The sequence below is a fragment of the Panthera tigris genome, chromosome A1, assembly GCF_018350195.1.
Source record: "Panthera tigris isolate Pti1 chromosome A1, P.tigris_Pti1_mat1.1, whole genome shotgun sequence".
In the NCBI taxonomy this organism is placed as follows: Eukaryota; Metazoa; Chordata; class Mammalia; order Carnivora; family Felidae; genus Panthera; species Panthera tigris.
In genome coordinates this window covers 71,988,454-72,007,529 of record NC_056660.1, presented here as the reverse complement: position 1 = coordinate 72,007,529, position 19,076 = coordinate 71,988,454, and the positions used below count along the sequence as shown (strand labels likewise).

The 19,076-nt window shown below is 37.4% G+C and overlaps 1 protein-coding gene across 12 annotated transcripts in view; it reads left to right on the top strand.

Moving 5' to 3' along the window:
- The window catches only part of FGF14 (fibroblast growth factor 14), a 612,361-nt gene that overhangs the window by 519,273 nt on the left and 74,012 nt on the right, over positions 1-19,076 (top strand). Inside the window, exons 2-3 of one of the 12 annotated variants that reach the window (XM_042979793.1) lie at positions 13,121-13,234; positions 16,011-16,099. The exons of the other annotated variants lie outside the window; for them this stretch is intronic. The gene's annotated coding sequence lies outside the window, so the exon portion shown is untranslated. The remainder of the gene's footprint in view (positions 1-13,120; positions 13,235-16,010; positions 16,100-19,076) is intronic. 12 annotated transcript variants of the gene reach the window in all.

Here is a 19,076-nt window from a genome sequence, read left to right as displayed (position 1 = left end):
GGTTCTTTTGAAGGTGCTGTGATTGCCAAGCAACCAAAATTCTTTGCATAAGCCCTCGTCATTTCTACCGCCATTTCTCTTTCAAATATGAATTTTAATCTTCGGAAAGTGATTTCCATGCACATTTTGGCTTCAGGCTTCAGGATGAATCACTGTGCCTGGAGCAGAATCTTTGTCAAGGATGGAACAGAGCAACCAGAGGAGTGACAGGAATCACTGGGGAGCCCTCCGGCTCCAGGTCTCTTCAGAGAAGTAGAACATAATCGAACAAAACTCCTGCGCATTGAGAAAAGCTGTGATGTCACAAAGATGCCTCATGCGGGGGAATGTGAACAACAGGGTTAGGGTGAAATTCCCATTGAGGACAATTAGAATATATTTTGGAATAAAGTTTTCCCATTTTTGTTCAAATTGAAACATTTAAATACTAACGCTCAGTTAACCCCTGAGAAAAATACTTTCAAAATACCGATGTGTGGTTCCTACCCCTTGACATTCTGATTTAATCACCCTGGAGTACAGTCTGGGCATTGGATCTTTAAAAGCAACCAGGTACTTCTTGGGGTGCCTGGGTGGTTAAGTCAGTTAAGCATCTGACTTCCGCTCAGGTCATGATCTCGCAGTTTGTGAGTTCGAGCCCGGTGTCAGGCTCTGTGCTGACAGCTCAGAGCCTGGAGCCTGCTTCAGATTCTGTGTCTCCTTCTCTCTCTGACCCTCCCTGACTCACGCTCTGTCTCTCTCTCAAAAATAAATACACATTAGAAAATTTTTTTTAAAAAGAAAGCAACCAAGTAATTCTCACATACAACAAAACTTGGGGACCACTGAGTTATGTCTTACCCAATTTATTAAATCAGATTTCCCAGATGAGTTGTGTAATCCTGTAGATTGTATTTTTTTAATGTTTATTTTTGAGAGAGTGATGAGAGCATGAGTGGGGGAAGTGCAAACAGAGTGAAAAAGAGAATCCAAACCAGGCTGTGCCCTGACAGCAGAGAGCCTGATGCAGGGCTTGAACCCACTAACCACGACATCATGACCTGAGCCGAAGTTGGGGGCTCAACCAACTGAGCCACCCAGGCGCCCCTGTAGTTTGGATTTTAGGAAGCATGTCAGATACAAATGCACACAAAAAGTTGGTAACCACTGGCTTTCCTGTGAAAAATTTGACTCTAGTTTTAGACTATTTTGTCCTTGCTTCCATGATTCCTCTACTTTGGGTATAAATACTTATGGTGCTATTTTTTTTTTCTTATTTAACCACCATCTGTGTTTATTCAGTATGTGTAGGTTCAGGCATATAGCAGGCATTATTTTTGCTGCTTACCTTTCAATTTGGCTTAAGGTAGTATGATAGAGCATACGTGTTTTGAAATTTTACATATGCCACTAAATAGCTTGGCGGTATTTAATCAACTTCTGTGATGTAGAGGTAGGCTCCTTAAACAATCTCAGAAAGTCCAAGTCGAGCAACTACTGTCTAGCCTTGGGTAGTCTTCTCACCTGAGCTTTCTTCATATGTGAAATGGTGGTTTTTAATATCTGTCTCTTAGAGTTGTGATTTGAGTAAGGCAATAGATACGTGCTAGTACTGTGTACTTCGTAAAGTACTATGCAAAGTTTAGGTATGGTTGTATGCTTACAAAATTAAGAACTTTCATTTACAAGGTCATTTCCATTTCAGAATCTGTGGTTTTTCACTTAGGTATGTCCAACACGTTATTTGTGTCCCAACACAGAATTTACATGTAGAAGGCACCCAAAGTGTGTTCCTTGATTCTCTAGTTCACAGTAATTAAATAATTCAGGAAAATGAAGAAATTTGGCAATTGAGAGAATTTAGTATGAATCCTTGATCCAGCATTAGGAATTTTGCATTTCTTTCCATGTTTCCTTTTTTTTTAAGTAGTGTGTGTGTGTGTGTGGGGGGGGGGGTTCTTTGGGTAAGAGGAAATTTTTTTTTATTCCTTCTTCATCTACCTTTCTGCAATTGGTTATTGTTATAGTTGAGAAAACGGTTAGAAGAATATTTTGGAAGCACCTGGTGTTTTAAAACCATTCCTATTAAAATACATATTACTGGGCGGGGGAGGAAGGATGGTTAAGTGCAATAGTTTGTGTTAGGTTTTATATAGTTTTACTGTTTGTATTTGTTTTGAATCATGTAATGATGAAATAATCTCTTTTTCTTTTAAGATATGGTAAAGAGCAAAAGTGCTTTATTTTCACAAAGAATTCTGGCAGACTATAGCTTAACATTTTGCTGCAATTTTTTCCGAAATGTAAGGCTGTTACATGTTTGGAACCTAAAAGATGTTTTTGGTCCCAGCTGGCAATAACTGGGGAATATTCCTTAGATCACTAATTACTGTGGTGGTTTATAGTATGCTCATCGAGGCCTGGATTGACTTTCACTGCATGTTTTTTTCATATGTGGTGTGATTTTTTTATTGATAAAGAATGTAAGCTCAGATGTTTTATCTTAGCTTAAAGAAATCGATGAACCAACAATAGAAGGTTTGTTGGAGCTTTACGGGGTCTTCCTGTTCAAGAAGATTCCTCTGTTATGAAACAAATAAAAGTTCATATAGTCCCCATGAGTGCAATCTTTCAGTATTTTACATAAGACCTATCTGATATACTTGATCTATTCAATCAGAACAAACATATAGATATATAGACATAGAATAAATAGAGTAAGAACTTGGTTACCTGCTGTAGAAATTTTAACTTAGTTGATAATTAAGACTGAGTTCAGTTTGTGAATAACCTGTATTTGACTAACCATAAGTATTCATAGGATTTCCACAATACATTTTATTTTGGTAATGCTTATATTTAGAATGCAGTAGCTTAGCACTACTTTCTCCCATAAGCAGTGAGAATGTGGAATGGAAGTTCAGACAGAGGACAGGACTGGGTGAGTATCTTCAGAATTGCCTGCATTAAGATGAGAGACAGAGACAGCCAGAGAGGGAGGAAGAGGAATGGAGGGAGGGAGAGAGGGAGAGAAGGACAGAAAGAGAAGAGGGAGAAATAGATTTTAAATATTTTGCCTAATGGCTGCATGATTAGGATTAATCCATTATGTTCATAAATGGCTATTTAGACAGTCAACATTCACTTGAATATAGTTTTTAAAAAGTCAAACGTATACCATTAATTGTATACCAAAGGGAAAAAAAAGAAAAATATAAAAACTTTCAGGATTCTCCTATGTCACAGGGAGTTAAACAAGTCCAGATAAGTTATTGCCTCTTTTATGGAATCAACACAAATGAAACCTTTATCTCTAACAATCAACGTGTGTAATTTGCATGTTCAAATTTATGACTTTATACAGAGAAATGTATTCCCTCATTTATTCACCAAATACTTACTTATATTTTATATACTTATATAATTACTATGTGTCAGACACTTTTCCTAGTTTTGAGGGCACAGAGGTGACCAGAATAGGGATACATCATTATCCTCATGACCCCATAGGTATGTGTAGTGTTGTGTGTGCATACAGGGAGGGGGAGAGATACCAATCCAAAGGGAGATTGGAATTGAAGCTGTACAGTTTATCACCAATGCAGCTGATTTATGACATGCTGGAATAATGTTCTACATTTTTTTAGTCCTTTTATAGTTTAATTCTATCTTTTTTTTAAAATAAATTTGGAAAACTTTATATGGTCTCTATGAAGTCATATTTGGTTTCACAATGCTTTATGATTCTCTTGGAGCCAAAAACTTTGTTATCTAAACTGATCTGACTGGGTTAATTTAGAAGTCGTTTGTTTAAACACTGAGGATATTGAAAAAGAAAAAATCAAATCACGCGCACACTCGCCCGTGTGCATGCGCGCACACACACACCTAGGAAAGCTGAGTAGATTCAATGTTCTCCATTTATCTTCGGAAAAGTTTATTGCTCATCCCTGTGCATCTACTTGAAAAACAGATTTGAGGCTTTCTTATTTTGAAATAAGTAAGAGAAACAATGTAGATTTATCATGATTTCAAGTGTAATTCTTTGTCACAATTAACAAAATGCTTTCTCTATGCCTATTCTTTCTCTATTCAAATGTCTATATGCATTGTAGTTCAACTTTGAATCTCCCTGTGGAAGCAGCAACAAATATTTTTTTCTCTATAGTCCATGTATGGCTTATAAATATGAGAACTAGTTATGGAAATGTTACATATTTACTTGGGCTTGATCAAGATTAGCAAGAAAGTTATGGCGCCATGATATCTTAACCAATATATTTAGGTGCCTAACGCAGTCTTCATATATGACTCTTGTGCTTTGTAAAAATATATAATCATTTTGGGGCTTACCATCATTGACCTCTAGGATGTTGTCAGTGACTGACTGCCTTCTACAATGTTTCCTGTTTTGTCTTGAATTGTCTGTAATGAAAAGAAAGAACTATATCCCATGTGTTCTGTTGAGAATAGAGAATGAAAAGTACTCAGTTCTTTTCTTGGATCTTTCTTTGAAGTCCTATTTTAACATGAAGGATAGTCAGTATTATTATGTGAGTGCTGAAAATAACAATGCATACTACTTGCCACTTAGTACATATAAATGGGTGTTTGGAAAACTTTTGACTTCATTTAATGAAGCAATCCTGAATTAATGAAAAGCGTGGATCTTTTTTCAGGTAGTGCCTATGTATAGCCATGGACCACCACATATTTTCCATTTCTTTGCTTACTGATTTGGAATGTCTCACTTTCTGTGAAAGGAGACATCTTCCGGGTACCCACATTCCCAAATGCCTAGACTATAACAATGCTTTCATGAGAACGTGGCAAGTACCTGGAGATTAAACGCTATGATATGTTAACAGACCATTGCTAAATAAGATGAATGGATTTTGTAAAATCAGAGAGATTGGGTATCAAGTAAAGATATGCTACCCACAGATCAAAATTTTCTAGGAACGCTCTAGCATTTCAGCTCAAGTTCTAATGTTTTACATCTTTCTACCTATTCCATACTCTCACTTGGAGGCAATTGTTTGATCACTAGGGGAATATATTATTGGTTTAAGAAATAAAGTAGCTATGGTGTTCTCTTTTGAATAGCACTATGTATGAATTAGGACTATGATCTTGTTTGGGTAGAACAATCCTTTGATTTCTTGGATATATGTCAGGCTATAACAAAGTGCATTTATCAGCTTAGGAGGTTTGCTAACTTCTGCCTTCAGCATTAAGTTTAGTTAGCCGAGGTCTACAATTAAGCAACAAGACACAACAACACGCTTTGAATTTTAATGGCAATTGGCAGGATGCTGAATTGTAATTAAACCAGCGGAGTTGATGAATTACTTACAGAGTTAAATTGTGTGTGGACTAACCACCATAAAGTCTATGGTTTTCTCTACTGAGATATCTCTCCCTGTATAGATACATAGCTATAATTTCTATATAGTCCTTCTAAAAATGCAAGTACTTTTAAAAATGCAACAACTTGCAACTTGAGCAACTTGCAAGAGACTGTCTTCCAGTCTTCAAGTTATAAATTAGTTAAATTTACATTTCTGTATTTTTTTTTCTTTCAGGAGAGTAAGAACCCTAACCTCCTCATCTCTATATCCCCCAAGCATTGGGTAGTTTATGCCCATAGTAACTATTCAGTCAATACAGTTGAAAATGTTTCCTAAGTGGGAATCCTGCTTCATTTCCCTCACAAGTTAAAAGGAAAACTGGATATAAAAGAGCAATGTACTTACTAAATATCTGTCTTTTATAGCCACTTACCACACAAAAGCTTGCAGTTCTGAAAAGTATTTTCATATAAAAGTAGTTTAGAATCATGATTGCCTTTATACTTTAAAAGCAAATAAGCTTTTAATGCCATGCCTCTTTGGAAAGATGTAAAAGGGGTTTGTATACTACGTGTAAACGTTGTACCTCTTCCCCAAACTGGCCTGACACAGCCATCCTCAGTGATAGCAAGGATTGGAAAACAACCTCAGCTCTGGGTTACCAAGCTAGACCCCCACTACCAGGACAGTGAGGCCAGGTTACCAGGCTAGACCCCTATTCCCAGGAGAGTGAACCCAGGTTTCCAGGCTAAACCTCTACTTCCAGGACAGTGAACGACTGCTTTTCTGGTGCTTTCTGGCAGTGGTGTCAATGAGATCAGGCAAAGTGATAATTCATTTACTTACATATAACTGACCAGAATTTGTAAGAAAACCTCAGGATAACAGCAACATTGAGAAGTTTTCATATAAATTCCAAACCCTTTCATGGTCACAGCCTTTCCTCATCTTAATTTTTGTGATATAAACTCATCCCACTACTCTTACAATCTTCCCTCGGGAACGATTGTGGCTCTCTACTGGTACCAACTCTTTAGGGTTCTTGCACCCTAAATTCCATTCTTGTGAGGGTTCCCCCCACACACCCACCACAAGACCAAGCAATTCTGATACTAGGCACCTGGAGATGGCGTTAGATTCCTTAGGTTAAGGGCCCAATCCTTCAAGACTGCCCCTCCACCCTCCAATTCAGACCCCAGACACATGTCCCAGACTGTTACCTGTGCTTCTGACTCACCAGCTACAGATTTCAATGACCTCCTCCTTACGTTCCTTTAATTTGCTAGAGCGGCTCACAGAACTCAGGGGAACACTTGCTAGTTTACTAAGGGAGATGGTAAAGGATCCAAATCAACAACCAAATGAAGAATAACATACGGTGAGGCATGAGGAAAGGGCCCAGGCTTCCAGGACTTCTCTGGACCACTGCTCTCATGGCACCTCCACGTGTTCACCAACCCATGAGTTCTCTGAAGTCAATCCTTTTGGATTTTTATGGAGGCTGATTGACACAGTTATGACTAAATCACCAGGTGATTCAGCCTCCAGCCCTCTCTTCTCCCTGGAGTTGGGTGTTGGGAGGAGGTGGGACTAAACGTTCCAAACCTCTACAAGTACAGTTGGGTTTTCTGGCCACTGACACCCACCCTTGTGTGGAACCTGACAATCACCTTCATTAATACAGCAAAAGACCCATTATCACTCTCAGCACTTAGGAAATCCCAAGAGTTTTAGAAGCTGTGAGCCAGGAAAGATTGAGGCACACCACAGACCTTGACCTCCCAGGGAACCTGGCAAATGATAGGGGATCTACCTCTAGCTGGTGATTCTGACATAAAATCTCTGCTCCTCTTCCCCTTCTATCCTTCACCATGGTGGTTTCATTCTTACTGCTTGCTTCTCCCTACTCCCTAAATACCTATAAGAGCCTCTTCCAAAATTGTTGTAATGATGTGGAAGAAAAATTAAATGGTAAGACTATATTTCTTAGAAGCTCATTTTTGCTTTCTCAAGTTTCAACTACAGCCAGTATTATATTTCAGGCACCATGACTCTATGCAGTAGGCAGAGATGGTCCTTAATTTATAGACTACATGGGAGAGAACTGAGGCTCAGGGAGACTCAGTAGCTTTCCTCAGATCCTCCAGGGGTGTGAGGTGGTCACAGGGACACCTGTTTTCCTCATCCAGCGCCTTGGGATACAATAAAAATGCAAAGGTTTTGAAGTCTGTAGGCTGGTTTGATTCTAAGTCATAGTGCTTATTAGCAAAAGATCATGGAAACATCACATCATCTTTTTAAAGCCTCATTTAAAGACAGACTGGAAATAAAGATCCCACCTCACATGTTAGTTATAAGAATTACATAGGATAATGTGTTAAAAAAAACTTGCCTCATATTAGAAGTTAACTGGATGTTAATAACTTTTGAAATCTTATCCTCTAGAGGATGAGTCTACTGTGGGTTAGTGATGGGGTCGTTCAGTTATTTATGAAATTCTCCCAACCAAAAGCAATGCTGGTGTTTGCTTCAGCCTTGTGTCATCAGTTCCTGTAATGAACCATGGATTTTTTTTTAATGATGCTGGAAATGGGTTTAAATAAGACAGATGTTCATTTGGTCCTAATACCTCCAGAACAATTGAAGAATAGAACAGTTTGACAAGTGTTTGGCAATGCTGACTGGTTAATGTCCTCTGAATTGGTCCAAGGAATGTGATTCACTACCTTTTAAACCACTATATATAAACCTTTGTTTTCAGGCTTTTGTTATTTGTAATTATATAATTTCTATTCTTTCCTTTATTGTGGCTGACATTTCATTATAAATTGAACACAGGAGAACCGTGTGATGACACCTTACAGCATTGTGTAGAAGTGATTTCACACAGATTCAGTCAAAGTTGATATCTCTCTGCTCTGTAATACCTCACCTGCACTTTACACATGCTTCCCTCACAGGGATGTTTAAAGACCAGGCTGGCTATGAGCTAGCTGTTTTTGTTGTTGTTGTCGTTGTTGTTTGTTTGTTGGTTAGTTTGTTTGTTTTGCAACTTACTTACTAATTTGAACTTTCTGTGAAGACTTTGTATGGGAATAATATTATTCCTTGATTCTCCTTCTTTTCCCTGGTTGTCAATGCTCACCTGCAATTAGATCTGTCTCAGCCCAGGGATAAATAGCAAAGGTTTGAATGTGGAAACACCAGGAACACAGCATTGTAGACCCTGATGGGCAGAGACCACCAACAGGTTTCCTTCCCCTTGATTTAGTTTGTCATCAGGAGTTTCTACTGGCCAGTGTGACACTGGTTTCTAATGGGAGGGCAGGAAAGGTGTGAGAGAACCAGCGTGGGATCCCACACTGCTTTCCCTTTCTGAGTGTGTATATAAAAATAAACACATCAAAAGCCAATCACTAGCAATTTCTTTAAAATGTGTTCCTCCTTTTTTGCAGTCAGAGATATTTTTATTTCAACCCAGCAAGCATAATTGGAATAAAATTAGAGCATGTAAGGAATTGAATTAATCCATGGATTAAACCCATCCATTTGGGATAGCCCGGTTATTATGGATCCAATCTAAACATCAGTGTTGGCCATGTGGAACTCAGCGTGCGGTGCTGAATACTAAAGATATGAGCCATCCTCTTAGCCCTCCATGTGGAAACTTCATGATAACACTGATCACCAGATGAACTCAGGAATGGTTATTACAAACAGTGCTTTCCCTCAGATCCTCGCCACCCCCAAAACCGTGTTTTATTTTTAAAAATCTTTGAATTAGCTCTAGGAATTGTTCCACAGTTAATGAGCGTGTGGTGACAGAAGTAGCTATCAGTGATGAGTATGTTCGTGTTAAACGGCTTGGAGGGTCCAGTGAGGATATCGCATTCTCAGTGAACCCTTCCAAGTCAGTCTGATGGGCATTATTTACTGTGCTGTGTGGGAGTCAGCCACGTAGAAGCGAAACTATTGGCATTTTGGACACATTGAGGTTTGCAAATGGGCATGTAGTAGGGAATGCATCTACTTCATTAAAACAACTGCATATCATCTCATCGCAGCTTTTATCCTTGTAAACGTAGTCAGGATAATATACACATATGGGATCTACGTGCACATGCTGATGTATATCTGTGTATGCCTTTAATTTGTAATGTATAAATAATTTATTTGAATGAGCTATACTTGGGATAGGAAAATAAAGGAGTTGACTGCATAATAATTCAGACATGACAGTAAAATATGTAACTCAACATTCCTAGAGTCAACATGCCACAGTGCCACGTGTTTGTTTGTTTGTTTCTTTGTTTTTAGTAATTACCCTGAGTAGCAGGAGAATGACTTAAGTTTACCTACAATGCTTCAAGTTCATGTCTCTAAGCAGTTGAAGGTGCCTATAGTAGTAAAGATCTATATTGGCTTGATTCAGGCAATGAAAATAAAGTGAAACATTGTACCTTGGTTTTACTACCAGTAAGTGAGCAGTGATCATTTTTTGTATTTCATAATTATGGTTACCATGAATAGTCTTAAACTGATAGGCAATCTGGATTATAAAACAGTCTAGGCTAAATTATACTGTTTTCAGTGTCCAACCTGTTTTTATAAATAAACTACACAAACATAATTGTAATCATGGATTTCATATATATATATATATATATATATATATATATGTCTTATAAAGATCTTTACTCTTTCTGGAGATGAATGAAAGTATAGAAAGCACTTGTAAGAGACTTTATAGAAAGCAGGTCTTAGATGGCTATTAATAAGAATTATACAATATATTTTAAAATGTAAAAATGTTTAAGTTGGAATGCCAAATTACTGGCACAGTTGGAGGTTGATATAACTTTTTATTATTCTTCATTAATTAAGAGCTGAATTTTTGTTGTTCGTATTACCTCTGGTGACTGTTTTGTCATCAATACCAAACCATGTGCATTTTAAATGTAAAGAAGGACATTTTCTAGTGCTATACAAAACCTCTCTTTAAAAGATGCCATCTTTTACTTAAAAATGGGCAAATGAAGCGAAGAGAATTTCATGAAAGAGGGTATTGAAATAGCCAAAAAGTTTATGAATAGGCTTTCAGCATCATTGCTCATCAGAACAATGTAAATTAAAATGACAAAGAGGCGCCTCTAGGTTCTGATCAGAATGGAGAAAATGAACATTATTGAGAATATCCAGTGTTGGCAATTATGTAGAACAGAACAAAACAAACTTTCATATATTGCTTCTGGTGTGCCAATTGGTACAACCATTTAGGAAAACTTTTTGAGAAGGTCTACTCATGTTAAATAAATATGTATAAATATATCTTAAAGAATAGCATTGACACTTCTGGCTATATAGCAAGATAAATGTATGTTTATTTCTAGTAAAAAAATCATGTATGAGAATGTTAATAGCATTATTAATAATAGCCTCAATACGGTACAACCAAAACATCCATTGACAGTAGAATGGATAAAGTGCCATATATTTATGTCATAGAATACCACACAGCAGTGAAACTCAACACACTAAACTATGTGTGATTTTATAGATATAAAAGGAGAAAAAGAAGCTGGGCGCTCAAGGGTACATGCTGAATGATTTAATATATATGAAATTCAAAAACAGGCAAATCCAGTCTGATGATAGATGTCAGCATGGTGGTTACCTTTGAGGAGAGATTATTAATTAGGAGGAGTACAAGTGAGGTGCTATAAGTGCCTTATATCTTGATCTGACACCTGTGTGTGTGTGTGTGTGTTGCATGTGTGTATGTGTATAACATAGCTGTAGATGCAAATTTCATATTTGGATGCTCTAATACATGCAGGCATACCTCAATAGAACAGAGAAAAGAGAGCATAAGTGTGGCTTCCAAATCACCTTCAGTGCTTCTTTTCACAATCATTCTTGCATTGCCATAAATTCTTTTTCCAGTTACATGGAAAAAAAATGGCATGACTGTATTTTGATAAGCTTTCGGTATGGGAGATACAGTTTATTTTTTCAAAATTCAGCTTTAAGCTTTCTTCTTATGTGTTAACTGGGACTTTGTTGTAATAGGCCAACTCAGAAGCACCAACTAAACCTGAAGTCTTAACCTTCCTCTTGGACATATTAATTTTGCTTATGTTTTATAATCTTAACTTTGTTATTATTCAATGCTTTTTAAATTTTAATCTATTTTCCCTCATTTCTAATAGCAAAAATATTAAAACTTTATAGGACTCATCTATTCACCATTGTCCTATCCATGAAGAAACCTTTTTGTCTTAAATAGTATATCTGTTAAAAAAGTGGTGCTGGTTTCTTTTCTTACACAATCTCATTACAGAACACACATCTTTTATTGATATAATGTGTTTTGTCAAGCATCAGAAACATCCGTTTGCTGATATATTGCCACTGCTGTTTCTCTGACATTGATATCCTTTGGGGCCAATGAGCATCTCTCATTGGCATGTCCCTTGGTAGCTTTGTATCAGTGTAATTAATTCTCATCGTAAATCTTTTCACCTGCTGTCAGCCAAGAACTAGCTAGGAAAAGCTGATTTCTCCAAAGCTTGTGGCTCTTTGATGACAAAAATGATGAGTGTACACTGGAGACTCAAGTAGTGTTCTTTTTTTCTAATTATACAGCCCGTGCCCTGCCCAGCATCACTGTCAGTCACTCACATCAATGAGGGCCTCCGCATCAGAGAGAGAGGGGAATGTTACCAAAGTGAGGGGTTCACGTCCCAAAATAGAAGCCGTAAAGGCATGTTTTCTTTTAAATTTTTTTAATGCTTATTTATGTTTGACAGAGAGAGAGAGAGAGACAGACAGACAGAGCATGAGTGGGGGAGGGGCAGAGAGAGAGGGAGACACAGAATCCAAAGCAGGCTCCAGGCCCTGATCTGTCAGCGCAGAGCCCGACGCGGTGCTGAAACTCACAGACCGCGAGATCATGACCTGAGTTAAAGTCCGTCGCTCAACCCACAGAGCCACCCAGGCGCCCCGGCATGTTTTCTGTCTAGTCATAAGACCTGTGGTTGATCTATCATGTATCTTCATGAAAATTCTAAAAATTCATTATTATGATGATTTGGGGGAATGAGTGGGGGGCAATACTAGAAAAGATACAGATGCCAGCATCGTTTTTGGTGCTAGAATTTAAATTCAGCTGATCATGGGTGGTGCAGTTATTACTTGAAAGATTCAATTTCACATTATTTTGAGCATCAGAATTATACCATAATATTCTTTTCCTATTTACCTGCAATTTAGATCACCTTTCAAGTTATTGATAGGTAGAATATAATGATAGGTAGATAGTTATTTCCTTACGAAACATGGATTTCTCTCCTCTTCACCTATAATCTTTGAACCCAGTTTTGATGTGAGCCTTCCCACTGCTGTACATGGCTTTCATAGCAGACTTCTGCATTAATTTATGCCACTTCTGGGTCTTTTGATTAAGTTTATTTTATTTTTCATAAGAAAACTAACTGACTATAAATGAAGGGTCTTGGCTGTCTCTCTCTCCATTATTTCCCTCCACCTTTTTCTTGTTCTTCTCTAAATTTTAATTTGTCTCCCATTAATTTAAGTCCTCAATTAATGTAAGGGCTCTGTAGTACTAGAAGAGTTTCTTAAGCTATCTGAGCTTTGGTTTTCTCTCCTCTCAATTTGGGATAAATACTTTCAACCTTATAGGCTTATTAGGAGGAATAAATGGGTACAAAATACTTGGCATGAGGTAAGTGCTCAATAAATGACTATATCATATTTTTTTTAATTGATAGCTGCTCAAGATGACTTGGGGTAAGCCTCACAGGAAGGGAGCTGGAGAAATGAATAAAGAAGTTATTTTTGGAGTAATAGAAGGGTAGTGCCCAGACAAGCCAGGGCTAGGAAAGGTAGGTAGATTGGAAATCCTATTAAATAAGAACAAATTGGTAGGCTTAGCTCTTCATAGGCATCCTGATATTTTAAAGATTCATGTTGCGCTTCCTCTGATAAAATAGACCTTTGTTTTTCTTAAATTGATTAAGTTGTGTTATTCTCTCAAAGTTTATAAACTGTTCTGGAATGGTTAGCAATATAATTTATTGGGAAATGTTATTGGTGGATTATAATTCTGCCTAAGACACTCGTTAGTAAGTATTGATTAAACTCTCCAAACCAAGCATTCAAGAGTATAGTTATAATACCCCCCAAAAATCCAAGAGTATTCTAAATTTATGTTATGGTTGTAGCAGGGATTCCACATTGGTTTCCTTTTTACTTGAGTTGACAGTAGCACACACACATACATTTTTTTCAATGAACTCACCATTATAAGAAAGCTGGAGGATTAATAGAATCTAGAATGTAGTGCATTATCCAAAATATCCTGTAAAACAGAGGGAGGATCTGCCTTGGCAGGCTTCTAAGCTCAAGTCCTTTGAGAGAGCCAAAGCTGATGGAGAAATGAATAGTTTGGTTGAGAATGATTTCTTTATCAGAATTGCTGAGTTTGGGTTTGGTCCAAGAATCTTTAAATCTAAAGAAGTTTTTTTTAAATAACAAAAGAAGAAAAAACTAATCTTTCACTCCTGATAGACTGACAGTATTCTTAGTGGATTCAGGCTTCATTGAGTTTTTGAAGGTTTCATGTGTCAGCAAGTATGTTCCCCAAGACAAAAGGCTTTTGTTTGAAGCTGAAAGCAAGAGCATCTTCAATTCATGGTTCATGTCTTGGTAACCTTGACTTTCCAAGAGCCTTGCATATGGTTCCTAATGTATAACAAGCACTTAGTAAATCCATCTTGACTGGGTGAATGAATGAGCAAGTGAGTGAAGAGTGAGGAGGATGACTACATTTAGGGCATCTACGTTTTGTACGCTTGTGTGTGGGGACTAATATCTTTACAATGTCTGGTTCTCTGTCTTGTTGCTTTCATCACCAAAACCATAGCTGACAGTACTCTATTAGATCAGAGAGAAAAGATGTTTCTCAGACTATTAGGTTTGCGAGGCAAATTTTACTCATTTTCTCTATTTTATATAAACTCCTGCTCACACAGCAGCTGGATCCTGATAGCATCCAGGATGCTGGTGAGGTTTCCAGGAAGAAAGGCAGGCAGTGGAACTTCATAGAATACCCTTACCCAGAACTTCAGAGGTTGGACTGAACCACTTATTTCTCCAATTCCCTGCCAGTAAAAGGGGAAAAAATGAATTAAAATGAAAAATAAAATATTAATTTCAGGGCCTCTTCAAAGAAGATACTGCCAAACCAAGTAGCAGCATTTGTAATGATGAAATTGTGTACTCAAAAGATACAATGGACAGAAGGTGTGAGCACAGACTGACTGAGTGTGACTTGCTCTTCTGATAACATGTCATTTGTCTTTTTATGTTTCGAGGAAACCCAAATAAATAGCCAAGACTTATATTTTAGAGAACATTTTGTATTTAAAGTTTATTTAGTGTTTTTTCCTTCTTTATGTTTCAAGCACTTTATTCTTTTGTTAATTAATTAATTGGCAGACAAACTTGACATCCATTTATTAAAGGCAAGAAACTAGAAAGATAGGCTGGTGGAGGCAGAGGAACTTCATCATTACATGAAGTGAATGTGGCCTGAATGTTGTTGGTATTCCAGATGTTCACAGAATCCAGGCCCTGTGATCCTGAGAGAAGATTACTACCACAGGCTAACCCACGTACATTTTTGGAAATAGCCATTTATTTAAGTTCTCCAAAAAATCTAACAAGAAATTTCTGTTCATCCTCTTACAAAATTCTTTAGAGATGAGAGGAAGAGGCAGGTGAGATGTGGCCTTAAACATGTTTCTTTTGAAAGAAGATAAAATGACCTTACATTGTTTCTAAAACTGGCCCATTTAGTCAAAATTGATAAAGAAGTTAAGTTTAGCAAAGTAACAATTATGCTTAACATCACAGTGGAGGAATTTTAGCACTTGTTAAAAGTGGTTATCTTTATGTTGTAGGAATAAGTATCATTTAAAAATATGCTTTCTTGGGGTGCCTGGATGGCTCAGTCGGTTGAGAGTCTGACTTCAGCTCAGGTCATGATCTCGTGGTTCATGGGTTTGAGCTCTGCTTGGGTTTGAGCTCTGTACTGACAGCTCAGAGCTGGAGCCTGCTTTGGATTCTGTGTCTCCTTCTCTCTGCCCCTCCCCTGCTCGCTCTCTCTCTCTCTCTTTCTCTCAAAAAATAAACATTAAAATATATATATATATATATGTGTGTGTGTGTGTGTGTGTGTGTGTTTGAATAGGTATGACTTATTTTCTAACACCACGTTGGTTTCCCCTTTGTTCTAATCCAGAGTTTTGTAATGAGACATCTATACAATAGAATGACACTTATGCATGAGGGTATAAGAAGGTTAATGAAGAACAAAAATAGCATATTTTTCCTTATTAAAATATGCAAAAATCATGCTGAGATAAACTGATTTTTTCAATCCAGTCAAGCTAAAGTACTGTTTATGCTCTGTAATTTTTTGCAGATCTCTGTAGCTGTAGGGCTTTTACATAATTTTGTTTTAGTACATGGCTTAGATCAAAACGGTGACCCAGGTAATTATATCTCAGGGAACAAACTGATATTATGTTATTTGCTGGTCAATTATGTTATTTCTCTCTTATGTGGATTTTTAATGCCTCTCTTTCACCATGTCAGGAAGGGAAGGGAGAGCAAGAAGTTCTCAAAGTCAAAGAGGTAAATGTCAAACAAAACTTGTAAACTCCAAACCTCCTATTATGTTTCAGGTAAGCCAACTTTTTAATAGTCTTCACATTCGTGACAGAATAATCAGGATTTGAATTCACCTGTGTAAAATTTGAAGCAATTGTTTTTGTTTGTGGCTGAGAGAGTTTATCCCTTCTCCTGCTGATAACCCACTACCCCCCTGTTAGCACTACACTGCATAGTTTCTCATGTCTTCCTTGACTTTAACACGCAGGCACCAGCAACCTTCTCATCCCAGCTGACACCTAGTTTTTCTTGGAAAAGTGCTTAGGGGAAAGCTATATAAAGGAGTACTACCCCAATGACTCCATTATCCTCTTCCTCAAGCTGCAACTGGTTAACATCTTGGGTGAGCTGCCTAACAGACACATCCTTTTTAAGTCAGTAGGGGAGGGAACTAACAATGTGATGTCCTTCATTGGCTTCATCATCTGCTTCTGCCATTATCTCCAATTGGTTCTTCCCCTGTGTCCAGTGCTTCTGAAAATATTAACGGAAGCCTCGAGTACCTTGAGTCACATCCCTGGTAGCTGCTGTGGCCCAAAAGAATCCCAGGTGAGCATCAGTGAGCCAATGGAGGTTCTCCATGATTAGCTTCTTGGGGGTGCCATATTGTTCACTCAATGAGCATTCTTTAAAGACATAGGGCTTGGACACTCTTAGTAAACCTACCTTTCATCTCACAATGACCTCCTGAAACCTTTCTTTTGATGCCTTTCACAAATATCTGTCATTTGTTTCCCAGACTTGTGATCACTTCACCCTTTCACCCCCTTAACACATCAATCCAATTATGGACTTTCCCACAAATATGGCTTCTTAATATAGACTATTTTTGCCTCCTCTACATCAGCCCAAATATTAGTTTCCATATCTGGTAGTAAAGGCAACCTTTCTCTAATCCTTTTCTAGAATTACACAACATGACATTATTCTTTTCTTCACTTGACATCATCGGCTCTCTCTAGATTAGGAGATGTCCACTTTGCTGCCCAAATGGGTATTGTAAGAATAACTGTCAAAGAGACTAACAAGTCTGGATATCTATCTATCTATCTATCTATCTATCTATCTATCTATCTATCATCTTTTTTACTTGCTCATCACTTGTATATTGGATTGCTCATTGATAGTTATAAAAAACACTGTGGAGACGTAAAGACTCACGTGCAAATGTTCATTGCATTATTATTATTCATAGCAAGCCCTGAACTGAAAACAACCATCAACTGGTGAATGGATGTGGTATATTCATGCAAGGATATACAATAAAAAGGAACATATTACTGATTCCTAGGTGAACCGTGACAATATCATGCTAGGTGAAAGAAGTCAGACAAAAAACTTCTAAGTAATATATGATTCCACTTATATGAAATTTCTACAAAAGACAAATTGATAGCCACTGAAAGCAGATCAGAAGTTATCCAGAGACAGAGAGGATTAATTGCAAAGAGGTATGAGGAACTTATGGGGATGATGGAAGGTATTCTAAAACTAAATTGTGGTTATCATTGCATGATTGTTTAAATTTACTAACATTCATTGAATTGCACTCTTAAAGGGTAAACTCTATCCTATCAATTCTGCTTCAATAAAGCAGTTAAAATTGTGGAGATACATTCTTTGAAGTCCTTCAAAACTATGCTTCTGCATAGTTGCATTTTTTTTTTCACTTAAATATCGCCCTCCACCTTTTTTTTCCCCCTCAGTCCAGTGTTCCTTGGACAATCTTTCCTGAACTTTCATGTGCACACAACTCACCTGAGGATCTTGCTAAAATGCAAATCTGGTTCAGGGTTCTGGGGTGGAAGCTGAGATTCTGCTTTTCTACAAGCTCCCAGGAGATGGCCATGCTTGTGGTCTGGGGACCACATTTTCAGAGGGAGCGTTTAGTTGTTTCTCCACTTGCTTGGCCTATAGGGGTTACTCGATTTCCATGATAGCAGAATGACAACTTATCAGATGGGAAGAACCTATCTGATGACTAAGTTCTTTAGCTATATTAGTACTAGGTCCTTTGACCTTTAAAATATTTGTTGCAGCCTTGTACTGCTTTCCTTGGCCATTGAAATTAAACTGAAGATCATTTTAGTTCCTCCGATTCCTCATCAAAAACCCGTTGTTAAGACTTTTAGGAACAAGTGTCTCTGAGAACACAGTTCTGAAGGAGAAGTTCACCTACTACACTTTTCCATTAGAGGTAATATAATTCAAATACCTGAAACCTTGCTTTTAACTTTAAACACATCTGCTTCTAGGAACTTTATACAGAGTCAATTTGAAATTCTTTTTTTCTTGACCAAACAGCATTTAGGGTTCATAGACCCAGGGCATTGTAATGGGACTTAGAGGAAAGGCTTGGCATGGCACAAAGAGCACCACTCTGATTCAGGATATCTGGGTGCAGGTAGAGGTTATGCTGTTTTCTGTATGTGCTACGGTGAGGATGGTATCACATCTCTCTTTACCTGTACACTGGAAATGTTTCTGCCCTGGACCTCTCCCCTTTGGCAGTCTGCTGAAGTCTTTAAACCCCTCCTAAGAAAAGCATTTTTAAATGCACAAAATAAAAGTCAATAGGATTGGTAAGGAAAACAATTAAATTGAAATACAGTTTTCAAAGTATAAAAAAATGATGTAGCAATATGTGTGATTTTTCAAGATAACATATTAAATAAGATCTATTAAGAAACCTAAGTAGTGATGAACATACATATTTTGAAATCTCTGCAACTAAATATAAAAATAAAATGCCTGTAATTTCTATTAATAACAAAATGTTAGGTATTGACAATACCACTGTGGTTTACTGCTTGTGTTTACAGTGGAAGAAAATGCTAAAACTGAGTAAAAAGCTGATGAAAACAAAGATGCATTATTTTGCACTTCGGTTTGTGAATCCTCTGAATTCTGCTTGCTCACTGCTTGGGAGTCTGTGGTCCTGGATTAAGAATATTTTCCCTGGAAGCTCTCCAGCATCTAAAATGTAGCAAT